This window comes from Acomys minous, assembly GCF_964271855.1.
Source record: "Acomys minous genome assembly, chromosome: 4".
In the NCBI taxonomy this organism is placed as follows: Eukaryota; Metazoa; Chordata; class Mammalia; order Rodentia; family Muridae; genus Acomys; species Acomys minous.
This window is the reverse complement of record NC_140486.1, coordinates 114610647-114637632: the sequence shown is the minus strand read 5'-3', so window position 1 is coordinate 114637632 and position 26986 is coordinate 114610647. Positions and strand designations below refer to the sequence as shown.

At 47.4% G+C, this 26986-nt stretch overlaps 1 long non-coding RNA gene across 1 annotated transcript; it reads left to right on the top strand.

The window, feature by feature from the left end:
* Window positions 1–10077: 10077 nt before the first annotated feature.
* Window positions 10078–21079, top strand: LOC311595950. Its single transcript, XR_014778631.1, has 3 exons — window positions 10078–10424; window positions 13040–13168; window positions 20760–21079. It is a non-coding gene; the product is annotated as an uncharacterized lncRNA (long non-coding RNA).
* Window positions 21080–26986: the final 5907 nt, after the last annotated feature.

Here is a 26986-nt window from a genome sequence, read left to right as displayed (position 1 = left end):
TTCTCCTGACTTTAAATGGTACCCATATGCTGACCCTAGGGAGTGCCTATCTGGCCAGGTCTTTCCCCCCTGGATCCCAGCATCCTGCATGTGTTTTTCCTGGTGCCCTTCTGAGATGTTCTCGGGTCACTGTGTCCAACTTAGTCCCTATGGTTCCACCACGTCTGTTCTTGCTCCAGTCACAAAGACAACCCCCACCCCCACTGCTTCTCAAGATAAGCACTAGGGGACAGGAAGGGTGGTGCTGATCCTCTCTGTTTCTTACACCCCACATGAAACCGATTAGTAATCACGTTGGCTCTGGAATCAGGTTGTGTCCTTGCCGCCCACATTGTCCCCCATGACAAGCCTCCTCCAGCTCCCCTGGCCTCTCAGAGCAGCTTCTTTGTGAGGCCTGGCCTTGTTCCAGGGCCCCTCAGCACTGCCACAGTCTCCCATCAGCATGATCTGAGAGGCGGCCAAGTGATTATGTTTCCTTAGACCCCCCGAGAGTCTTCCGAGAAAACCCTCGTCGTCACACGGAGCTGAGACCCCTGGCCTCATTGTGATAGGCAAGGTTGTAATGGTTGTCTCTTGTCACCACTGCCCCCATCTTCTTCACTCTGGCAGAACCAATGACTCCCATGCGCTGCACCCGGGACGTGCGCATTCACTCGCATCGCCTCTGTGCACGCTCTGTTTCTTCTGACTGCAGCACTGGTCCCACAGGCATTTGCTTCTCTCTCACCCTGACTTCCTGTGGGGTCTCTATTCACATGGGCCTTCTGTGTGCCTTTCTGTAGCGCCTGACACTGACATGTCAACCCAGTTCCTGTCACTGCATGCCCACCGCTTCCTCTCCTTTATCTTCTTACAGGGCCACTTGTTAACTACCATTTTCAGTATTCTGCTATTTGTTGGTCTCTATATTTTCTCACAGGAATGGAAGCTCCAAGGAACAGGTTTATTATAGTGAGAGCCCTGGCCTGTAACTGGTGCTTGATAAACGCTTGAAATAAGGAAATGGAATCTTTTAAAAAGATTTATTCATTTCATTTTATGTGCATGAATGTTTGCCTGCATTAGTGTCTGTGGACCATGTGTATGCAGTGCCCAAGGAGTCCAGTAGAGGGCATCAGATTGCCTGAAACGGAAATTTCAGGTGACTGTTAGATGCTGTGTGGGTGCTGGGAACTGAACCTGGGTCCTCTGCAACCAAGAGTGTTCTTAACTGCTGAGCCATCTTTCCAGTCCCTGGAGTCTTTGCTTCATGCCCTTCACAGGTCCATTTGCTCTGGAAATGCTGACATCATCTGTCTTACCTGACATATTTTCTTGGGCATATGCTGTCGCGGTTGGGAGATGCAATTCTGCTGTCACTTGTCATTCTCCCCCACATACACCCTCTGCAAAATAACTTTGAGTCAGAGGCAAAGTCCCCAGATGCTTCAGTTGGACTTGGATGTGGCCTTGGCTCCTATCAACAGAAGGCCAGTCAAAGGTGTACAAGCAAAGCTGTAATGAATGGACAGGGCTAGGTTTGCCTTCTGCCACCTCTGCTGTCACAAGGACGGGGAAATGCCTGAAACATCTTTCTTGCTTGAATGAACTTGTGGTCTGTATCCCTGAGGCCAGCCAAACAAGGCAGAGATGAGTTGAGCCACCTCAGATGACCTGTAGCATGTGGGCCATCTTTTGAGTTTGTGGGGTATTTTGTTGCATGCTGATAGCTGGATAACCCCAAGGTCCAAGCATATATTCCTATCCCAAGCTCCAGATCTACTTTGTAACCATTAACAGGCTTGCCTGTAGACGTCCCGTAGACTTTAGACAGCACCTCCACAACTGGCTTCTTGCCCCTCACCCTTTCCTTCCTTAGCTCTGAGGTTGATTCTTTGCTCAGGCAATCTGTTGGCTCATTAGACGGTAGGTGTCCTAGTCAGCCAATGGCTCCAGGGTACAAACCATACCCAATTTGTTTCTGTCTCTCTTTGGACATGTTAATCCCAAGGCAGGCTGCTTTATGGCTGTAGGATGGCTGTCATTGCAATCCGGCCACTTAATTCCTTAAGTACATACTATAGCTGGATAGTCTTCCTGCAGCACTGCCCCCCCCCCCCAAAAAAAATCCTAGAATTTTATTTTAGTTGGATCTTCTTCTGTGACAATGTGGCTAGGGACACCTGTTATGTGGCTCAAACTGAGCTGGTAGAATCCCAAGTGGATGGGGTTAGAGTGGCCTGGGGTCAGCTCATAGTGGGTATAGTGGGTGGGTGGGTCTAGAGATGGTATGGAATCCAGGGCTCCAAAGCAGCCATCATTGTGCAGGTGGAGGTGGTGGCACGTGTTGAGGATCCCCATAGCTTGACATATGTCCTTTCTGTGTTTCCAGCATTTGTGGGGTGTCATTCACCAGTTACTTGGGTGACCCCTCATCACTGCAACAGGCACCAAATTCACTCTCTGATTAAGCTCAGAGTTTTTCTCTCTCCGTCCTTACGACCACAGCCTTTCATCATCACTTCCATCTCATGCACAGTAACTGACTTCTTATAGGCAGTTAATGTGTGATGCTGGGAATATAAGAGGTCACTGATGAGTAAAAAGGAAAACATCAAAACAAAACTAACATCACTCCCACCGGGGGCTGTGCTCTCTGACTGTTTTAGTCAGACATTGAGCTCAGAGCAGACTGTGGACCCAGTGTCTGTGTGCGTGTGAGTGTGTGTATGTGTGTGTTGTTGTTGTGAGTGTGTTGTGTGTGTGACTGTGTGTTATGTGATGTGGGTATGAGTTGAGTGTGTGTTGTATGCAGTGTGTATGAGTGTGATGTATGTGTGGGTGGGTGTGTGGATGTTTGTGGATGTGTGTGTAGAGTCATTTCTGAGTTTGAGGCAGACACACCCATCTATGTGGTTGTGCTGTATCTGGGGATACTGGATGCCATGGACCATCTCAGTCGGGTCCTTGGGGTCAGGAGTTTTCGAAGCGTCGGTGGGCAGAAGATAGGTGAGTGACAAACAGACCAACTCAGGGGAAGTTTGAGTCTGAGTGTATTTTGGAGACAAGCAAGTCAGGTTTACATACACATGTTAAAACGGGGGTGTACACTCGTGGTTACATTATTTTTCCATACAAATAAAAAATACAGGATGTAGTATAATTATGTTGTCATAAATCTTGAACAATCATTTATAAGTTATTAGATTGGTATCAGTGCATGTGCCCTCTTTATCAAAGGTCAATGTTCTCTCATTATGGCAAGCATCTGTGAGTCAAGACAGTTTTTTTTTTTTTTTAGCTCATCTGCCACTATCTGGAGTTTTACTCAAATTTTTATTTGAAAGTCATAATATGAACTATGATTAATTCCTAGCCATGTTTTCATTAACAAGTGGAACGGAACTTAGTGGGAAACTTGACTAAATGACCCGTGGCTGCAGTTGTAAGAAAAGGGTCACCTAGCAACACAGTTATGTCTGAAAAGTTCTTTGATAAGGAAAATAAAAACAAAGACGGAAAGGGAAAACATTCAGAAAAACAGTCAGGATGTTCCCAAAACAGTGAGCGCTGTAATCAGTTACTGCTGGCAAGACCGTCAGACCCATTCTAGAAAGCTCTCCCTATGAGTAGGGGTCGTCGCCTCAGTTCTGTGGTAACGTTTGTCACACAGACTCCACTGGAGGGGTTGTGACAACCAGAGCCACTCACAGCTATGTTTTTTATTGGATGGGGCTCAGGAGCTCATGGGAGAATCCAGAGACATTGGAATGAGCCTGACTTAGGCACAGAGTAGGGTGATCAGGGTGGACGCAGCGCCTTGAGGAGGGACAGAGTGACCTGGGAGGGCAGGATAGCCATGCCTGAGTGAGAAGGTGGGGTGAGTGGGTGTGAGGAGGAGGAGGAGTTCAGGGCTTGCCTAGAGATAGCCTCGAACCTTCTCTGACCTGGTTCTCTTCTGACCCAAGGGATAACTTATGTGCCCTGCAGAGGCTGAACTAAATAATTACTCGACTGTGATCCCCCCCCCCCCCCCCCCCCCGCCCAGCAAGTTCTCAACTCTTTTCTGGACAAGAACTCTCCAGAAGCACGGAGGCAGACAATGCAAATATAGGGTCCATCTAGGGCATCTCCCCTCCACATGGCTGGTCACAGGTGGCCGGTGCCCAGAGGACTCGGATAAGCCACAGACAGGGCCATTTCTAACAAAAACACCACACAATTAAACACAAGGGAAGTTTACACTTGGGCCAGATAGATGGTTTGCCAGCTAAGAGTGCTTGCTGCTCTTACAGAGGACCCGAGTTCAGTTGCCACCACCCAACGGTAGTTCGCAGTGGCTGGTAACGCCTGCTGCACATCCGGTGCCTTTTTCTGCCCTCTAAGGCCACCTCACACCCACAGACTCCATGTCCCCAACATGAATACACATAAGCAAGTTTTAAAAGATCTTTTTAAAAAGTTTATACTCAACACAGTCTTATATAATGATTTGAAATGGGTTAGGAAAACGTCATACTCAATAAACAAGCACAACTTCTTTTGAAAGGATACTGGTCAGTGTTCAGTCAAGATTGCTACTCATTGGTTCCTTTCTGGTTTCAAAAATATCAAAACCCTTTATCTGGGTCTCTTGCTGAAGATAGAGGGTACTTTGGGAAACCAGCGCTTTATGGAGCCACCAAATACATCAAAGGGAAATTTCGAGTGGGTGGCAGCAAGGGCCTCAGAGCAGAAAAAGACATTTTATGGCAACACAGAAATATTTCCCAAAGAAGCTGTTAAAAATCCATCATGTGAGCGGTTTTAATGTGTTATTTATCAACAGCTAGCCCTTGAAAAAAACCTTAGGCAGCAGTGTCAACAAAATTCCCCCACTAGCAAGATGGACCTGAGGCCCACTCTGACTCCCCACATCTGCTGATGACCTCAGTTACAGCACTCTACCTCTGCAGAGAACAACAGTGGGTTTTTTGCCTTATAAGAATGTTACACCAAAAACACCAAACATTTGCCTTGTTAGAAGGAGCAAGGACAGGCTTCAGTTGTCCGTAAGAGATGACCCAGAGGTCGAGAGCACTTTTCGCTCTTGCAGGTTTGGTTCCCAGCACCTACATGGCAGCCCACAGACATCTGTAATTCCAGTTTCAGGGGATTCAATGCCCTCTTTCTGACCTCTGTGGGCACCAGGCATGCAGCATGTGATGCAAATACATACATGTAGGCAAAACAGTCATACAGATGAGGTAAAAATAAGTAAATCTAATTTAAAGCATTATTTAGTTATCTTGTATAGCCCCCAACTAAAAAAAAAATCAAAACTGCGTGACTTCAAACGAAGGTAATATTTTAAAAGTCAGATTCACTCTATGAATATGTCCTGAGATGACACAAAATTGATTTATTGCTGATTAACATGATGTAGTAACATTAACAAGGTTATTAGTACCTATTAATTTAAAGTGGCCCAAAGGGAGGCAGAGCTGGGTGAGAAGCAGAGATCCAGGGACCGGCTGGCTGGAGAGGCCACAGGAAGGCCACAGAGGAAGCAGCTGCAGGGGCCAGAGTGTCTACAGTAGTCTACAGTATTATTTCATGTATGCAGGAAGTGTACGCCAAGCACTCTCAGTGTTGATGTGATGCCCCTGAAGACAGCCAGCTGGCAGAGAGCTTTCAAAGATGGACATGCGTGCGCCAGGCACTCACACACATGCATACGCACACGTTCACACAGCAAATTAAAAATGGCAATGGTATATCTCCAAATGGAGAAGTTATGATTGATAACTGGGAAGAATTTATGCCAAAGAGGCCCCTCTATCTGTTCTACGGACACTCTGTATACGTACGTGTGCGGCCTGAATAATTCTGTGTTCTTTTAGACTTCAAAATCTGGGGGGGGGGGGGACTGACAATCTGGAGCCACAAAGATATCGACTACTGGACTCTTAATTCGCAAAACAACCTTAAGGGGCAGAGACAATTCTGCACCAGTGTTTGAAGTGACCGCCATAAAGTTCTGTGAATATGGAAAAGATTGAAGTCAAATATTTACAGTACAGAAGGGCTCACCGGCTATGGAAAACCACCAAAATTAAGAACATCTGGGGAAAATCCCTATCAGGGCAAGCAGTGAGAACAGCAAGGGAAAGGTAGCGGGTACTGGGGAGGAGGGTGGCAAAGAAAGGGGGCTCGGGCTCTCTGCCTTCCTTTACTTACTCTCTCTCTCTGTCTCTCTGTGTCTCTGTCTCTTTCTCCCCTTCTCTGTCTCTCTCTGTAATGAGGCTGCCTTCCTGGGTCAAGCTTAAGGGAAATGATGTGATTTTTGTCTGACTGCATTTACACCCTGTCAAATGGAAAGCTCGCTACCCCTCCTTTCACAGAAGGGAACCCCGCACGGATGTGTAAAGCAAATTTTGAGTTTTAAAACAATGAGGTCCAATGTGCACAGGCACAATTAGTTTAGATCAATCGGCCACAGCAGCACACATCATCCACATAAGAAAGAAAGGCGACTCGGAGTAGGGAACCACTGGCGGCAGCTACATTCAAATCCCATTTCCGTTTTATTAACTATGGCTCCGGGCCAGTGAGGTGGACTTCTTCCAGCCCCAACCTATGCATCTTAAAATGTGCATCTTTTGGGGGGCCTGAAGAGATGGTTCTGTGATTAAGATCATTGGCTGTTCTTCAAGAAGTCTCAGGTTCAAATCCCAGCCTCCACATGGTGGCTCACAAATATATATATGTGTGTGTGTGTGTGTGTGTGTGTGTGTGTGTGTGTAACACACACACACACACACACACACACACACACACACACACACACACATATATATATATATATATATATATATATATATATATATATATATATATATATCCTGGGGATCTGACACCCTCTTTCAGCCTCTCATGCACTAGTCACACAAGCGGCACTCAGACAAAACACCTATCACATTAAATAGACAGATATGTATATAGATAGATAGAGAAGTAGGTAGGTAGGTAGATAGATGGATGGATAGATGTAGATAGATAATAGATAGATAGATAGATAGATAGATGATAAAATTAAAATATGTGCAAAGGCTCTTACAGTGGTTAATTTAATGCAGCCAAAGCACATAGTGCAGATAACCTGTGTTTGTCGTTTTCTTGCAATGGCACCTTTATTAAGAAAATCCAGATGTCAAAGGGAGCTTGAGGGTCCATCCTCGCTCAGCACACAGTGGGGACTGGAGCTGAGGTCAGTGGAGACACAGGGGAGGATGGGGGCAGCTGCATGGAGCACCTGACCCTGCATGGCGTGTGCTCAGCCCTGCTGAGCGGGCCTTTCTTTGGATTTGCTGCTTTACCCTCCTTCGGCTTGACAGGTGATGGCCTGGGGATAGGATGTGGGACAAGCTAAGTGAATCTGAGGGATCAATAAGTCAGCAATGACCTTCTGAGCAGGATCTGTCTGCCAGGGCCATTGCACTGGTGAGGGGATGCCCAATACTGAAGAGTGAATTCAGAACAAAACATTTACAAAGGCCCTTCGTAGGAGAGATAACCATGTTTCTGTGTTGATCCCAAGAGTGGGACTGGGAACAGACTAGAGAGAGAGAGCAGGATGTTTATCCCCTTAGAAGTCGAACCACTTGGTGGGGGAGCTTGGATGTTGCCAGCTGAAAACATCATCCTGGTAGAGACTCTGGGAGGAGATACATATATGAGCCCAAAACAAGAGGCTTGAGAGAGAGGACTTGGGATTGTTTTGGCTGTTCATCAAGAGATGCCCTGAGAGAGAACTGCTCCAGGGAAGGCTTCAAGGCTGGGGACTCCGGCTGTTCCAGGTTCCAGCAGCAACCTTGGTTGAATTGCGGGTTTGCTGAGGTCCTGCTGACAACACCAGGCGAGTCGTTCCTCAGAACGGATATCTTTAAGGTTTATTGTGTTCTTTAACCTCTTTTTCCTATTTTTTTCGGTCAGTTGGGTTGTAAGTGAGGTATGCTCTGTTAATCAGTTCTTAATAAAGTATAACTGTTAAGAAAATCGAGCCTACAGCCCTTCCCATCGGAGAAGGGCAGAGATCCAGATGTCAGTGCAAAGTCACCCAGCCCTTCCACCAAGCTGTGCATGACTTGTGGTTGGGCAAATCCTCCTTATGCCCCTGTGTAAGGAAAGGGTTCCTTCCTCCCCTGGGTCACATAAGGCCCCCTTATGTCCCTGTGTTAGATCAGCCTTCATTATGCCACTGGTTAGGTTAAGCCTTCTTTTTTTTTTTTTTTTTTTTTTTTTGGTTTTTTGAGATAGGGTCTTTCTGTGTTAGCCTTGGCTGTCCTGGACTTGCTTTGTAGACCAGGCTGGCCTTGAACTCACAGCGATCTGTCTGCCTCTGCTTCCCGAGTGCTGGGATTAAAGGCGTGCGCCACCATGCCCAGCTTAGGTTAAGCTTTCTTATAACCCCTGGGTCATCAGGCAAGGCATCCCTCTGGATAAGCTCTGGGATAAATATTTTATCCACTGCACTTCAGTCTGCACCTTTGTTTCTGGCAGTGACTTCAAGTCTCACAGTCAGTGAAGAACCTTATGAAAATCTTCTCATTTCCCATGTTGGTAAAGGGAGGTTGGTAGTCCAGGGGTGGGACTGGGGGCTTGACTTTCTGTGGAGACTCCGGAAGAAGGCTGGCAGTTTCCCAGCTGCCCAGCTTCATCCACCAATTTACTTACGGCATCAAGACCAGCTGGAAAGCTACATGCTGCTGAACATGCAGACTCCCACACAGTGGCTGTGGCTCTTTTAAAGCACCTGCCATATCTCGACTTAAACTCCCCCTGTATCTGTGAGTTCTGTTGAATAGGGGACAAACTTGGGAGGACCACCCCACACACTTTCAAAACCACTGCTACTGGGTGACTACATTGTAAGTTCTGCAGCCAGCTCAAGATGTAGCCTGGCCCCTTTGAGAATACTCATGTCTTGCAATTTCCTTTGTAGCTGTCAGAAGAGTCAAGGAAAAGCCCCATAAACGCTGGCTGAAAGGATACATGGAAGTTACCCACCTGCTTCAGAAATCAGCGTGCTTGGGAACTGTGTCTCGCTCTGACCTCTTCCTGCTGCTCTCTCTGCTCTGCTTCCTGGCCTCCATGCTGTGAGCTGCTTAGCACACCACACCTTCCTCACCACCATCCTCTTGTACTGGCTGGTTTTGTGTGTTAACTCGACACAAGCTAGAGTCATCAGAGAGGAAAGAGCCTCAGTTGAGGAAGTAAAGCCACAAGATGCAGCATTTTCTCAATTAGTGATCAGTGGGGGAGGGTCCGCCCTTGGTGTGTGGTGCCATCCCTGGGCTGGTGGTCCTGGGTTCTATAAGAAAGCAGGCTGAGCAAGCCATGGAAGCAAGCCAGTAAGCAGCACCCCTCCATGGCCTCTGAATTAGCTCCTGACTCCAGGTTCCTGCCCTGACTTCCTCCAATGATAGACTGTGATGTTGACATGTAAACCAAATAAGCCCTTTCCTTCCCCAATTTGCTTTTTGGTCATGGTGTTTTGTTATAGCATAAAAACTCCAAGACAAATTGGTACCAGTGTAGTGGGGTGTTGCTGTGGCAGCGCTGACCATGCTCTGTGGAGGACTTTGGAACTTTGGGCTAGAAGAGCCTTTGGGTGTTAATGATCAGTGGGAAGTTTTTTTTAGGAGCTTGGAAGATAAGGATGTTGAGAGCAGTGCAGAAGATGGAGGCCTGGCTTGGGACATTTCCGAGGGAAGGGTGAAGACCCTAGAAGGGCCGTTTGCTATTTTCATTTAAGAGTCTGTGGTTCTGGTTTGCTGAAGCTGAAGAATTCAGCTGTGATTAACAAGATACCAGAACTACTGCAGTGAAAACTTTACATTACTGGGACAATTGGTGCTGATCATCTGGGGCTAAGAACTTAGTGGTGCTTACGAAGAGACCAGCATCACTGAGGTGGAATCTTCTAGAAAGTGTTTCCTGAGGGCACACAGAAGCTGTGTTCCAGAGCCAACCAAGGTTGAACCTTGCACTGACAGCTAGCCTTGGTAATGTGTAAGAGTCACCCAGGTGGCACTGGTTTTGCAGGCATGAAGGGGTCATGGAGAGCAGCTGAGGCTTGGCACTGTAAGAAGCCAGGAGATGCCATTGGTAAAGGTGCAGCCTCTGTGGAGGTTGAAGGCCCAGGATTGAAGGGGTTATGCAAAGAAGCTAAGGCTTGGCACCATGAAGAGAGGAGTCTGGGAGAGGCTACTGGTGAAAGACTCTAGCATTTTGGAGATGCCAGGACCATGGGATGACCACCAAGGACACAAGCAGTGGAGAGTGAAACCAGCCGGGGCATAGAAGACAAGCTGTGCGCTACAAAGGGCGGAGCTGGAGAAGTGACCCAAGCCCTCTGAAGGAGTCCAGAGGATCGTGAGTGGACGGACCTCAGACATTGGACGGTTGGACGTTGATTTTGTTTGATTTAATTTCAATTGTGCCCTGAGTTTTCCCTCTTGAAGTAAGAAAGTATTTTCCTGGAGGCCACGGTTAAGAGACTTTGCATTTTAAAAGAGATTGGCCGTTTTAAAGGGATGGAAATTTTTAATGTGTTCGAATTTGTAAGGACTGTGGGACTTTTTAAAGTTATTTATGTTTTTAATGTGAGATCTTGGGGATGGATAAGAAAGGAAAGGCTGTGCCTTAGTGGTGCATCTGTGTGTCAAGTTGACAAGGGGTCAGTCTTACTAGCTGGCTTTGTGCGTCAGTTTGACACAAGCTAGTGTCCTCAGAGAGAAAGGAGTCTCAGTTGAGAAAATGCCTCCATGGATCCACCTATAAAGCATTTTCTCAATTAGTGATCAATGGGGGAAGGCTAGGTCTTTAGTCCTGGATCTGCCTGACTGGCCCTTTCACACGCTCTAGCAGCTCACGGATGAGATAGATGTTAGGGGTGGGCCAGCTCAAAGCCCTGGATCTGGGCCTGGGTGGAAGTTGAATTGGTCAGCCCGCACCCAAACCAGCAGGGCAAGCTTTCCAGCACTACCCTAGCTGGCTCACCCAATGCTTCAGCCAGCAAAGGGTAGGACCAGCTCTGCTGCTCTCATGTCTGCAGGGTCTGCTCTTCTCTGCTGCCCAGGTGAGGTACAGGGCCCTCTCTCCTGGGTGCTATAGCCAGTGAGAGGTAGGGCCAGCTCCCCAGAGCGCCACACTCAGTGAGGGGTGGGGCCACCTCTGCAAAGACCTTGCACATCAACATGGTTCCAGGCAGGAGTCCCTACCAGGGACATCTGCATGGTCTGTAGTAGTGACATGAGTCACAGACATTGACACAGACCCCTGCTACTGCACAGCCTTAGCAGCCGCGCAGCCTAGGACTTCACCAAGGCCTCAGATGGCAAACAGGCCACTCACAACAGCCTATTCCTCTCTCTCTCTCCCCATGATGCTCAAACTCTTCACTTCTCTTTTTCTCCCATCTGTCTACCACATATTTGCATATCATAGTGGCTCTCCCTAGGAAGGCAGGCCGCTCCACACCCTTTGCTCACCTGCATTGCCTGCTGTGGAGGTAGGCACGCCTCTAGATGTCCTCTGCTGCCCTCACTGTGTGGCATGGGGGTGGGTGGGCCTCCTGGTGATTTCCAGCGTTTCTTTCTTTTCAATTCTAGAAAATGTCTGGTGGATATTGGGAGGCTTCTGAACCAAAATTAATTCAAATCCAAATGTGAAATGAAACTGAGGTGTTTTCTGGCATGCTTGCCTGGGTTGCATCGTGCGGCTTCCCAGAACACTTGGTTCTGAGCTCACATCCCACTGAGCTTTTTGGTTGGGTGTGCTGTCATTCCCTCGTGAGACTACTGTACACTCGGAACTGCAGCCTCATTACTGTTTGACGTTTTCTGCTTTTGTAGAAACATAATGGTTTCATTATGGAGAATAGAGAGTTGCTATTTCTCACTGCTGTTCCTCAGCATGTAAGTATCAGGTCAGTGTAACTTTAGACTGTGTTATGTTAGATTTGCAGTTGTGAGTTGCAACCCCTTTGGGGGTCACATATCAGATATCCTGCATATCAGATATCGACACTATGATTCATAACAGTAGCAAAATTACAGTTATGAAGTAGCAACCAGAATAATTTTATGGTTGGGGTCACCACAACATGAGGGACTGTGTTAAAGTGTCACAGCGCTGGGACGGCTGAGAGCCACTGTGTTGGAATGTTTGGTTTTAAGCACTACTGTTTGCGTTCCTGCCTTGAGGTTCATGAGGAATCGGTCAATGAGTTTTGACATAGGATTAGGATAGACTTTCTAGCAATTTCTGACAGGGCTTTGACATGTAGTTATGTTATCGATGTTAACAATGATAAAATCGAAGTTATGACCAACTCTGAAAATTGTGGGCAGTTCTCTGTGTCCCTTGGTATCTTTGGTTTTTTTCTGGGGGTGGGGGTGGGGGGGCTCCATAGTATCTAAGATTGAGCCAGCATTTAATTCTTTATGTAACAGCAAATAAGAACATTCATGTGAATTTGTATGTGGACCAAATAATTACTTTAAATTTAAATTTAAAATTTCTTTATAATGCATTGCCAGGAAACGTTTGACTTGTATGGTTATCTGACGGGGGTCACATAAAAATTTCTCAGTTGGGGAGGGTGTCTGTCTAGCACACACAGTCCTGGGCTTGATCCCTAGGCCTGTGTGGCCCAGACATAGTATCATAAGCCCTATAATTGCATCAGGAAGCTCAGAAGCTCGAAGTTACCCCTGCTACACTGAGTCCAAGGGCAGCCTGGGCTATCTGAAATCCCATCTCAAAATAAAATAAAATAAAATCCCACCATTCTCAACTGAATAGAGGTCAGAAGTGGACAGGCCTCCAGAGGCCTGGCTTGTGGTCTGTTGAGAGGAGAGCCTCCTACAATGAGGTGTACTCTCAGCCTCTCTTGTAACTCAACTAAGTACAAGCAAGATGCTCTTAGCATATCAGACAGTGACATCATTTTCTTCTGACGCGGGAACAAATTGGAAACTCAGGTCCAGGCTTTGATTCTGAAATTCTCCCATAGAAGCTTCTGGGATTTCAGAGCCCTAATGCAAGACATCTGGACAAGACTCGCCCACGGAAATTAGAGACTCCTTGCGAGGCCCACTGCCATGCATCATAGACTCGATGGGGTGTCCACTGATAACCTCAGGTACGATTCCCACTTAATTAGTGGCAGAGGCTTTGAGGATGTGGGAAGGTTGAGATTTGGTGGACATTTGCAGCCTGTCAGGATGATTTTTTTTCTAGACCGCAAACGCCGCCATGTGGGAAAGCCTCGGAGATTCACCCTGAATTTGTCTTCGTGCCTGACTGCTATAGCCTTTAACTCAGGGTGTCCCCAGCCATGCTGCTCGGAGTTTTCCCGAAGTTGTAGAAGATTTAGCTCAACTCTGGGTACCACAATGAGCCATTGTTCCAGAAGGCACTCTCCTCCTACCCTCTGACCCTTCCTCCTGGGGTGAATGTGCATTTTCCCAAACCCCTAATGGACAGAACCTCAGTAACAATGGCCCTGCATGTAGCTCACACTTGCAGGGTGAAATAGGGGCTCCTTTGTTGCCAGAGGTGGGGGGAAAGGGCATAAATTAACCCAATCTTTACATGCTCGTGAAAAACATGCAGACATTTTAAAGAGAACCAAATTCAATTTTGTGTTCCATTTAAGATAGAATTCCTTGCACGCATACTGCCAGGACATTAAAGGAAACCCAAACTCAAAGCCATGCCCACGGTCCTTCCATTATAACAATGTAATCATTTTGACTCACCACGTTTCGTTCTACTAATCCCCCTCACACTCAAGGTTTCCCCCTCCGTTGTCAGCAAAGTGCCACCGGCTTTTTAAGGAGATTCACATTTGTGATGGAGATGTCTCTTTTCGATAGTTATGTACCATTATTAAAGATTCAAAATACCATTAATTTCCTTCAAGCTCCATTGTGTTTATCATCTATCACGGTGGCAGCACATTAATCACGTCCTCCCTCGGTGCCTCAGGAGCAAGGATGAGCTGGGCCTCCGAGAGGAGGGTGACCACCGCACCCACAAAGGCAGGCGGTTCACCAGCTGCTGACCCTGGGAGCATCGGGGTCTTTCATGGCCTCCTCTGAGGTAGAAACTGCTTTAGATGATGAAATGAAAGGCTGGAGGGGTTTGAGGAAACAAAAGGACGCGAGCCCATTCTCCAACCGTCTCTGGAAGAAGAGCAGTTGTGGACACAGCTGCCTTTGCATAGTAGCCAGGAGAGCACAGAATGGGAGGGGCCTGGCTTGCCCCAGGGTGGTGTCTACTGCCTGGGCTGACAGCTGTGCTGGGGCTGGGTGGAGCTCAGGTTCCAGAAGGGGTGGAGGCCTGTACCAGGGTATGCCATACGGGGAACGTGAGTTTGCAGTCAGGTGAGTGTCAAGTTCACACCGACTCTCACGGTTTTGTAACATGGTGTCAAGGGAGCCGTGCGACCTTTCTGACACTTGTTTCCTCTTATCTGCAGCAGAAATCACACTGATCGTTTATGTAACAGGTCCTTTTGAGCCCAATTCTAGATGCTAGTGTCTTAGCCTTCCCCCCGCCCCACCCCCCACCCCCTCCCGCCAACCCCAGATGCAGTGAAAGCAGCAGACAAAAGCAAATTAAAGAAGAAAGAACTTATTTTAGCTCAAGGTACAGTGTGTCGTGGTGGGAAGTCAAGGCATCAGGAACTCGAAACAGCTAGCGACATCACTTCAGCAGTCAAGAGGGGAAGCAACAAATGCACATTAGCGCTCCGCTGCTTTCTCTGTATGGTCCAGGATCCCAGCCAGGGAACGGTGCTCTCCGTGGTGGGCGGGGCTTCACAACTCAATCCCCCAGTTACACCCAGAAGCCCATCCCCAAGAGGACTGTAGGTTCTAGCATCACACCGGGAATATGTGAAAACCGGGAGTGTGAGGGGGCAAAGATGCAAGCCTGGTCCTCATCCTGCAAAGTTAAGTTATACTCTGTGAGGTGAAGGAGCCAAACTTCATATTCAAAGGGTGGTGAGTAGCTAGTGTGGGTCTGGAGGGGCCAGTGTCCCCAACAGAGGGAACAGAACATATGAAGTCTTCATGTTAAAGGGAGCATAGTGACCGGAAGACATGACAACGGGTGGACAGGGATGCGCGGTGGTCAGCGCAGTGGGCGATGTGGCTGAAGGGAAAAGACCCCTTGGCAAGGGACTTCTCTATGATGGCCAGTTCCAAATACCAGTTCTGCTAGGTTGGAGGAGCTGGAAAAGAATTCTGGGAGTGTTTGTGAGAAACTGGCACTTTAATCAGCAAGTGGACGTGGGAGGTTTCACCCTCATGATATAAGGAGAGTTCCATCCCAGTGGGTCTGGATAGAGTGAAGGAGCAAAGGAGCGAGGCATCTTGAACACAGAAGCCCAGCTTCTCCTGACCTCCGACTCCAGGAATCGCAGCACCCCCTACAATCCCTTCCATCCCACTGCCTGGTTCCCAGGCCCCAGCCTCATATTGAGTGCTGCTCTGCCTATTTCTCTGCTCATTAGGCCTTTAGTCTCCAGCTGAGCCACACTGTGGTTGCCTGTCTCTCTAGATAGCAGGTGGCCTGTTGGGGGGCTTCTCAGAATCCACAACTGTGTCACGGAATTCTCTCGATGCCCTCCCATTATATGTTCATATCATCTTTACATATGCATATGTCTGTATGCTCATGTCGTTGCCCTTGTATGTATGCGTGCATGTTGTATGTATCTGTCCACATAGCAGCAATCCATGTAGACTAATCCCAGTGGATTAGCCCTTGACTAATCCGCCCTCTAAGATTAAGGAGGAGCTACAAAAGGTACTATAAGGATAACTGTGGTGGCATAGACACAGAAAAGCCATTCTAAACACAGGTGGGACACCCTTCCAAATGAGCATGGGGTGATATGGACGCGAACCCACATGGCTTGCTCTGGCTTGGAGAGTGGCTGCCTCATAGCTGGGATGCAGCAAGTACTGACTGCATACATCAGACATCAGTGGCTAGATGACCAAGGCAGTTGCCATGGAGACAGATGTTAGGAATCTTAGGAGCCAAGGTTGATGTTTGTCATTGCTTGGTCTGGAAGAGTCACCATCCAGACAGTCCTTCTGATGGGAGCCCATGCACACACCGGCTTCAGCCAGGATGGCTGGGCTAACTCTACTCGCGACCCTCCACAGAGCGTGGACATGGCTGTCCCAGTGAGCACAGAGGTCACACGTGAGCAGAGCATAGTCCTGTAAACACACTCTCAGCCTTGTTGGAGTGGGGCCGCTACAAAGTCACATGTAACTGTGAAGGTTTGAGAAGGGAACCACTTGTGCACTGTGTGACCCTGCAAGCTAAAAATCCCTATTCTTACCTCCTCTGTAAGAGACTTATTTTATTTTTATTGATGTGCATATGGGGTGGTTTGAATGAGAATGGCTTCCATCTAGGCTCATGTATTTTGAGTGCTTGGCCCCCAGTTGGTGGAACGGTTTGAGAGGAAGTAGGAAGTGTGGCCTTGTTGGTGGAGGTGTTGCCACTGGGGGGTGGGGGGTGGGCTTTGAGGTTTCAAAAAACGCACAACCCACGCCACGCCCAGTTACATCATTGCTTTGCCTCCTCTGCTTATGGATTGAGATAGGAGTTCTCAGCTACTGCTCCTGCTGCCACGTCTACAGGCTCTAGCCTGTCTACAGCTGTGAGCCCCAAATTAAATGACTTCTTTTGTAAGTTTCCTTGCTCGTTAGAAAATTAAGACCGTATATAAGCGCCTTTACGTGTAGATATGTGTGCGTGGGTGCAGGTTCCCACAGAGGCCAGAAGGGGGCGCCAGACCCCCCTGGAGCTGGAGTTTCAAGCAGTGTGAGCCAGCTAGGAATTGAGCTCACACTCTAAGAGTAGCGAGAGTGCTCTTAACCATTGACTCCTTTCAGCACTTTACACTGGCTTTTAAAATCAAGGGTTATATTTTTCTCTCCTCTTTTCCTTGGAGGCTTTCATCTTTTTTGCTACCCTGAATCTTCACCAGGTATGCCTGGTGCTCAGACAATGTAATTTACTACTTAATTCTAAAATAAAACCAATCTCTTAAAGAGGGGGTAAATGTGGGTAAAGGGAATGTAGCTTGCCACGTGACACAATGCACATGTGGCTCCCTTCTTTCCGGATGAAGCAGACTGCAGCAATCCCAGCAGAGGCCCGTCGTTTATCGTCCACATCCCTCCTTAGGATGCACTTAACCTTGAGCTTGCGTCATCCATTCTCTAGGGCCGGGGACTGAGTCGCTTTTGCACTAAATCATCCTGAATTTCCCATACATGGAGAAGCTTCCCGTAGGTGACCACTGCTGAACAACAACACATTCTACCCTGCGGTTTCCTCCTTGGTCACGGTCTTTGGAACTATTATAGAAGCTTCTTCATTGCCAGGATGCTCAGATGGAGCCTTTGACCCACCCACCCCCACCAGAAAAATCACTCCTTCTTATTGGTCAGTTTCCAAAATTTACATGTGCTCCACATAACAACACCAAAAGAAAAGGAAAAAGAAAAAAAGAAAAAAGCTACAAGCCCACAGAGCTTTGTATTCCACATGTGGGTACTGTTCTAAGGGCACAGTTCATGGAAAGTTAAATTTTGTATGGTTCTGCCCCGGAGTTATTCACTTATGTGATGGAATCTTCTTAAGTGAGTTTTGAAAAATAAAGTCATACCACAGTACAAAGACTGTGTCCCTGAGTAAAAGAAGAAGAAGGAAGAAGAGGAGGAGGAGAAGAGAGAAAGAACCAAAGACAGACAGACAGACAGACAGACAGACAGACAGACAGATAGAAAGGAAGCTTGAATAGCAAATGAGCCCAAATACTATTTCCTTAAACATGTACTCACGGTCCTGGCTTGCAATGTAAACAATTGGTGCATCCACATGTTTAAAATGTCCCTGTAGTGAAAGTTCCCATTTGGGACTCACAGGAAGATGAATTTATGAGGAGACCCCCCTGTAGCAGGGAAGGTCACAGCGAGGTGTGTGCTGAGGCAGGAGATCACTAAGGACTGCGTGGTCTGCCCAAGCCTTACTTTTAATCATGTTATACAAATACATTTCCCCAGTGGAGCTTGGCTCCAAGGGCTTATGTTTGGAAGACTAAAGTCACAGGAGCGTTTTTTTCTGCAAGTGGAAAATGAATCTGTTTGGTGTAGGGCAGGTCTGTGGTCAAGCACAGCAGCGAAGAAAACGCTTAAGCAAACATAAGACTCTGGTTTTCATGTGAAGTTCCTGGGGGTGGCACTTGAAGTTTACATTCATGCACTGGCTGCTAAGACTCAGGGTCTCCGTGTAAGAATGGGTGTCTGTGCTCTGCTTGCAGCATCTAAGAGGCAGAGTCCAACAGAACCTCACTGGGAATATAGGTTCTTAAAAATAAAATGTGCATGCCTCTCTGTTCTCTCACTTAAGTGAGATCTGCCAACTCCTACTAGTCCTGAGCACTGCTCTTGCACCCTGATCTATCTCTCTCCCCCTTCCTCCCTTTCCCTCTCTCTCCCTCCCTCTTTCCCTCCCTCCCTCTCTCTTCCTCCCTCCCACACACATGCATGTGTGTGTGCGCGTACGTGCGCACGCGCGAGCACGTGCGCGCATACACACACACACAGAGGGCCAAAGGATGCTGACTTTAACTTGTGTCTCTGTGGTGGCAGTGGGTTGTGTGGGCATCTGTTACCTGGCGTCTGGTTCGTCTCATCCACACGCTTGCTGAGCACTGGCCTTTCAGCTTTCATAGTTAAGGATCATATGTCTCCTTGCCACTGACGCAAAGCCTACTCACCCACTTCTGTTCTCATTTTTCCTTTGTGATACAGCTCATGTCTTTGATTCCTTATCGTAGTTTTCAAGTGCAGGAGATAGAGCTGGGGCCTCATGTCTGCTAGGCAAACACTACCCTTGAGCTAACTGTCTTCATCCCGTTTAATCATTCTGTAACCGCTTTCTTTGGAGATCAACTTCTAGCAGTGGAGAAGTGAGAGAAATGTGGTTGTCACAGCACAGTAATATGTGGAAGGTTTATGAGTAGACAGTTCTGCCCCCTCAACATTACACACACAGCTTTGTCACCTGAAAACTACACACACACATCTATGTCACTTGGGCACTGCATTCAGTTCTTTCCCCTGCACCCTGCCCACACAACTCTGTCCCCTGCACCCTGTGCGCACAGCTCTGTCCCTTGCACCCTGCCCACACAGCTCTGTCCCCTGCACCCTGCCCACACAGCTCTGTCCCCTGCACCCTGCACACACAGCTCTGTCCCCTGTACCCTGTGCACACAGCTCTGTCCCCTGCACCCTGTGCGCACAGCTCTGTCCCTTGCACCCTGCACACACAGCTCTGTCCCCTGCACCCTGCCCACACAGCTCTGTCCCCTGCACCCTGCACACACAGCTCTGTCCCCTGTACCCTGTGCACACAGCTCTGTCCCCTACACCCTGCACACACAGCTCTGTCCCCTGCACCCTGTGCGCACAGCTCTGTCCCTTGCACCCTGCACACACAGCTCTGTCCCCTGCACCCTGCCCACACAGCTCTGTCCCCTGCACCCTGCACACACAGCTCTGTCCCCTGTACCCTGTGCACACAGCTCTGTCCCCTACACCCTGCACACACAACTCTGTCCCCTGCACCCTGCACACACAGCTCTGTCCCCTGCACCCTGCCCACACAGCTCTGTCCCCTGCACCCTGCACACACAGCTCTGTCCCCTGCACCCTGCACACACAGCTCTGTCCCCTGCACCCTGCACACACAGCTCTGTCCCCTGTACCCTGTGCACACACAGCTCTGTCCCCTACACCCTGCACACACAGCTCTGTCCCCTGTACCCTGTGCACACAGCTCTGTCCCCTGTACCCTGTGCACACAACTCTGTCCCCTACACCCTGTGCACACAGCTCTGTCCCCATGCACACTCATCCTGCCTGCTATTTTTCCTTTAACTCCACTAATAACAGATGTTGTTATTTAAATGATTTGTCTCCTTTAAGCTGAGAAAATTCACATGTGCTTTGGGGTTAGTTTTTGTGTGCTCTTATTTTACATTCTATTTGTGTTACTTTTACCATATTTCTTGTTCCTTTGAGTGGGGCTTTATTTGTATGCTTTTGTACTGAGCCTTGACTCCTGGAGTCTTTTCAGACATGCGTGCTCACTGTCAGAGGGCATCGTGAGAGCCAGTCATTGCCGTGGTCACATTTATGTAAATATTTTGCCTTGCATGTTATCTCTACATTAGAGTCTAGTACATTTCACTTTAATTGAGAGTTAAAAAAAATAACATTGATACAGCATATCCATTTGTTATGTCTTCTTTCATTTTGTAAAAACAATTATATTATTTATCATTTCTTCAAAGGCAAAGTGTCTTGTGCCAATTTTCTCTACAATACATTTGTACATTAGGCAGCTTCTTTGTTTGGGGATTATGGTAGACAGTGTGGCTGTGAGTTATGGCTTTCGGCTTTCTCAGGTCTCAACAAGCCCATACTGGCTTTACTAATGTCCAATTCATCTTCTCCTTTTGTAGAGGTGTGTTAATAACACATTTTGCTGGGTCCACTCTGCCATGTGTAGTCTATGCACTTGTTTTTCTTTCTTTGCAACCCACTAGACTTTTTTTTTTAATTGCTGTATAGAGAATATTGTGTTTTTCTGGAAAAGCTAAAGCTTAATTTATTTTCTTCTCATTGTAGAATTTTAAAATGTACCCACAAAGGGAAGACTGGAGATTTTAATGGACTGTGGAAAACAAGGCAGAAGTCATGAATACAAAATATGATGCTTGCTGTCCCTGGAGAGTGGGGGTCGAACGAGGAGCCTGGGACCTTCAGCCTTCGTGGCACCCTTGGGACTAAGCTCTCAGAACACGAGACACCAAACCACAGCAAGGTCCTTTCAGTGTGTGGACCTGTACGTTCTAAACCCATTCTCCTCCTTTCAATAGCAGGTTTCCCGTGTATTCCTCTGTAATTAGGGTGTGTGTGTGTGTGTGTGTGTGTGTGTGTGTGTGTGTGTGTGTGTAAGCAGTAGACAACTTGTAGGAATTAGCTTTATCCTTCTACTATGTGGGTCCTGGAGTAGAGCTCAGGTCTGCAGGCCCTGTTGCCGGCACCTTTACCTGCTGAGCCATTTCATCAGCTCTGAGTCTATTTCTCTGTGCATTTTCTCAGTGGCTCCCTCACGTCATTCTAACACCCTACATTAATTTTCTGTGTCCTCCCAGAGAAAAGCTGGTGTTCCACCCAAGTGTTCGCTCTGCTATCCCGCTGAACCCACGCTGTCCTTTCAGATGCTGTCACTGGTTATTTCCACTATTTGCTTTATAGTTTGGTTTAATATCCAGTGGTGCTAACAAGGCTAATTTTCCTAACAAACTGTAGCTCACCAGCCCCTCCCTCCTCCATTTGGTTTTCTATCCTGTGGCCAAGTGGCCAACAACCAAAGCCTTCTCCACTGTGACAGCAGGCTCCGGGCCCTGACTGGAAATTTAGCAATGCTCTCACACTCCAGCTTTCCTTAGTTTTCCTTTTCATTAAAAAACAGATTTCATTTTCGGTTTTAAAAAACACAACGATTTCTTTAAAATCACGTCCCTGCGTGTTTGCTAGTGTGAGGCATTTCTTCCCGGAGGCATGCATCACCAATTTCCTTTCCAAATAGGAGATAGTGTAAAATTATAAAGCACACACCAAGCACTTATTGTTATTTTACGAGTGGAAATTCTCACAGTAGCCAAGGCCTTGCCGTGGACTCCAATTTCCATCCTAAGTCATATTTGAGCAAGGCTGCCTTATGAGCTGCAATGCACGCACCAGTTGTTCATGCAAATGTCTTATTTTTAATGAGAGTAGTTCAGACTTAATATCTGCAAGGAAAAATAAGGTTTTGGTATCTGACAGTAGTATGAGTCCTCTGGGACGTTTGAAATTCCCAACATCTGGGTACAATAAATAATAATAAGGTCTAATGATGCTCTCGCTGCTCAGCGTCCTTTCAGTAACCTGCCTGAAGATTTTCTTTAAAAAAAAAAAAAATCCAAATAGCCACAATAAAGCTTCAGAACTGTGAGTGGCCTTGGCTCCCGTGTCCTGAGGGTTTAAGATGGGGACACACCCATATGGGATAGAATTCCTGGCTGAGAGAGACATTGATCACATCTAAGGTCCTACATGGATGTGGCTCACTCTGCCTCCAGAGGAGTAATTTGTGCCACCTCTCAAAGCAGGCACCATGTACTGGGATCCCAGGAGGACTGAGGTCCAAGTGACTCATAGGAGCAGCACGAACAAGTCACCCGTTTGACCGACAGATTTTTTTTTTCTCTTGACATTTTAAATACATTTGGGTTTTTTGCACAGCTTTCAAATGTGCTCAGCAATGAGCAAGCATCTCACCAGTACAGGCCAAGACAAGATCATACCTGACTTGGGAAACTGACCGAAACAAAATGACATTTCTGAAGAAGGTGAGGAGTGACTCTCCTCGCTTCTCCTCAGCCTGTGGGGTGGGCCTGTGCACTTGTGCCTGTGGGAAAAAACAAGGATTGGCAGATGGGGTGTTATGACACCCCACCTCCTCTGCGGAGCCTATCCTATGCTCTCCCGACCTTCTTTGCCAAAAACTGCTTCCTTCCTCAGGGACACCAGAAAGCTGCCCGGAGAAGTCATTTCGTCGATGTCGGTCAAGACGTTTGCAAGATGAAAAAATAAAATATTACATTGACATATATTTCTTGAAAACACAGTGTATATTTTCTACTTCCAATTGTTCCACTGGATGAATGTGTGATGTGCTTGAGTCCCTCCCTAACTAAGAGAGATTCACGGGGAATTAAAAGTGGAGATGCTTGCTCCCATCCTTAAGGACTCTCAAGGAACAAAAACACTCCTAATTAAAAATTAGCAGCTATTATGGGGTATTGTCTGTGATTTAAAACTACAAAGAATGCGAGTTGCTGTTTCCAAGGAAACATCTAGCAATTCTCCTTCAAGATCAAAGGTTTCTCCGCCCCACTCCCTCCCCTACTCTCTATTTTGGATTTAACGTGGGTGTTTCCTGAAAGACTCATGCAGGTCACATTCCCCAAGCAGGTTAGGGAGCAGACACTGCAGCAGCAAGGGTCATGAACCTCTGGGTATTGATTGCAGCCTTAGGAGGTCTCTGTGGCATTTGGAGGAGGTGGGAGGGTCACAGCAAGATTCCTAACACCAGTAGGCACAGAAATTACCCAAGGAAGCACTGGGCACAGCGTCAAGCTTGAAACCCACGCGGTTACAGACAGCACCGCCATCTTCACACCTGCTCCAAGAACCATAAACAAAAGGGTTTCGGCATGAGGTAGAAAGGGGCAGAGGCTGTGAACCCCTTAGGACATGCTCCTATCTGGGGACATGAGTGGCAAGTGGTCACCCATGTTGTTAGTGGCCTATTCCTTCTGAAGTGGGGTGTAAAGCTGCTGCCAGCAAGTGACCAGCAGCAGCTCCTGCCACACCTGTCTCTGGCCTGTGTACCTGCTGGATGCTGAGAAGGTATGTCACAACTGTGGATAGTCAGAAAGCAGGGCTTTATGAAATATCTGCCTGGCCTCCTGGGTTAAGATGGATTCTGTGTGAATATACACCTTCCCATGAGGACAGCCTACCTGCCTGGCACACTGTAGTCTGAAACCACACTCTATGGTCTCAGCAAGAGCCGAGGGCTTGCATCAAAGAAAGAAAAGTATCTAAGGCAAGAATTATGCTTTCTAGCTTTTATTCATTTATTTGTGTGTGTGACTGTGGGTCTCTGTATATGTAAGTGTGTTGTATATGTGTGACTGAGTGTGTGTGTGTTTGTGTGTGTGTGTGTGTGTGAGTGAGTGTGTCTGTGTGTGGGTATGTATGTGAGTGTATGTCTGTGTATATGTATGTATGTGTGTGTGTGAGTGTGTTGTATATGTGTGACTGAGTGTGTGTGTGTCTGTATGTGTGTGACTGAATGTGTTTCTGTGTGTGGGTATGTATGTGAATGTATGTCTCTGTGTATGTGTGTATAAACCAGGGATCAACCTCAGATTTCTTTCCTTATGTCTCATCTACTTTGCTTTTTCTTTTTTGCAATTGGGCTCTCACTGGCCTGGAGCTCTCCAAGCAGGCTGGGCTGGCTGGCCAGTGAACCCCAGGACCTGCTTGTCTCACCTCCCATGGCCATGGAGCATCTCACCTGGGCTCTGCTCGGATTCTGAAGGTAAATTCAGGTCCACATGCTTGTGTACTTTACTCAAGGACTATCTCAGTGCCTCCCTGCCCCCGCCCCCCGAAACTGAAGCAGGTAACATGAGTGTTAATTCATTTTTATAGTCAGAGACTCAGACTGGAGTGACTTCATGTTGGACCATTGCAAGGAGAAACACAGGATGAGACACACCACTGTGAAGGTGTCAGAAGTCCAGTGACACAAGAAGCCAACAAGCAGAAACCAGCAAATCAGGCCATTGCTGCAAGAAACACCAGTCATGACCATCCAGTGGCAGGAAGCGCCACCATGACGTTCTCGAGGCTAGAAGGGCCCTTTATCTTACGTCCATTGATGACCTCCTGAGACTTGAGCGATGATTAAGATGTGGGAGGCGGTGATGGGAAACACCAGAATGAGAGGAGCTGCATCTCAAGCAAACACTGATAACACTAAAAGTTACAATGCACGGTAGAAGACACTGAAGAGAAAAGATCAAACACCTGCTCCGAAAATCCCTCCCATCCCCCGCCCCACCCCCACTCCAAGGAGGTCTTGGGAAGGGGGTGGAGCTAAGGAAAAAAAATGTGCTCACAAGCTCTAAGCTTGCTTTTCCATTCTCCGTGTGCCTGGGGGGCGGTGGAGGGGTAAAGGCAGTTCATTGGAATGTTGATGAAGGGCTTGTAAGCAGAGATCAGCCAAACCTAAGCCACACTGCTGTTGGTGAAATAAACAAAATAGACACAAACTGCAGACAAGACAACGAGGGAAAGGAAGGAAAGTGAAGGAAAGGGAGTAAATGAGAAACATAAGGGGAATATAAACAGAAATCACAAAATCACAAGATAAGACGGAATTAATATCTAATCCCTAATATCACTTAATACAATGAAATAAACGTTAAGCACTTCTATTAAAAGACAAAACCTCAGGCTATATAAAAGCAAGCACCAACTTGTGTCTCCTTCCAAAGTATTCCCTTAAAATGTGGGTAAGGTCTTGGCAAAGGAGCTTGCAGGGAGCCCTTGCTCCCACGCTCTGCAGGACGGAGAAGCCACCAGGAAAGAGTGAGTCCAATCTTCTGGTTCAAATACAGTCCCCTTAGTGTCTGCTGGATAAGGCTCCCTGGGGGACACATCAGTAGGTGGGGGGGTGGTGGACACATTGCCTCAGGTCCTGGGGAGCTGACATTCTGGGAAGGTGGTTATAGGATTCATCTATGAAGGAAAGGAGGCCTGAAGAGATGCTCAGCAGTTAAGAGCACTGACTGCTCTTCCAGAGGACTCAGGTTCAAAGCCAGCACCCACATGGTAGCTGATGACTGTCTGAAACCCCAGAAATCTGACACCCCAGCAAAGACATATATGCAGGCAAACCACCAATGCACATAAAATAAAAAATATAAAAATAAAAAGAATAAATTTTGACCTCTGACGTGAAGAACCGAGGCCTTACACCAGTACCTTCAAACAAAGAAGCCATCTTTTTATTATCTGATCAGCCATTTGTATTTCTGTCTATAAACTGCACACAGGAAACATCAGATTAAATCCCTACTATGTGGCCATATCCTTCAAATGCAACCCATTTTATGTACTTTTTTTTTTTTTAAAGGCAAGCTCAGATAGCCCAGACTAGCTTTGAACTCATTACACGGTCAAGTAAGACCTTGAACTTTTGACTCTTCTGTCAACACCTCCTGAGTCTTAGGATTAAATGCGCACTCCACCACAGCCTGTCAGTGTGCTTGGAGTGAGGGCTGTGGAGCTCAAGGCCTCATGTGTGCCGTCCAAGCACAGCACCAGTGGAGTCACATTGCGTTTTCTACATGGCTCTTTTCCAGGACGGGCACCTTCCTAGTGTGGATACGTAGAACTCACCTCTCCTCCACTGCTCCACCTGACAGGGCTGTGTTTGGAGCTGGGTGACTCTAAAGGGCCCCTGGGCTTCACATGGGGACTACTTCAACAGAGGCACAGTTAAAGGATGGGGGGGGGGGCGTTGCAGAACATGTGTGCAAGCCACAGCTCTGCTCCAAACAGGAGATGCAAACACTGGTTGGGGTGGGGCAGTGTCCTAGAGGAGTGTGACAGCCTACACTCTTTCTAGAACCTCTTGGCTATGACACCATATTGGAAACTTTCTGTCAGTCTGTGGCATGGCTTTAATAATTCTATAGTGTTCTGAGTGAATCCGAGATGATCACACGTTTAACGTTGCACATCAGTGCAAAGGGACTGGGATAGGATGGGGCCTCCCAGACCAAGTTATGCCTGACCATTGTCTATTCCAAAGAAGATGCTTGAAAACAGTGAAAAACGAGTCCAGAAGGTATTAGGGAAGGAAGGAAACTGAGGCAGGGAGTCCTACTGAATATGTCGCCTTTGTGGACATCCTACTGTATTCCCGCTGTGAACCTGTGACACTACAGAGAACGTGTGCCCCAGTTGTATCTACAGAATCTCTGTTCATTGTCATCATAGTAGAGGGCTGCTGAGGGATCAGCTTTCAGCCACACCTGGCCCTACAGCCAAGGCCCTTGAGCATAATAGGGTCACAGTGTTCTGAGGGTCACAATCCTCTTGGTGAAGAAGGAGTGCCAATGAGACACCATTTACTAAAAAGTTGTATCGTATTTCCTTCATCCTAACTTCTGTTGCTATTATTTGGCAAATTGGTACTTTGTAGATTTATTTCTTCTTCATCA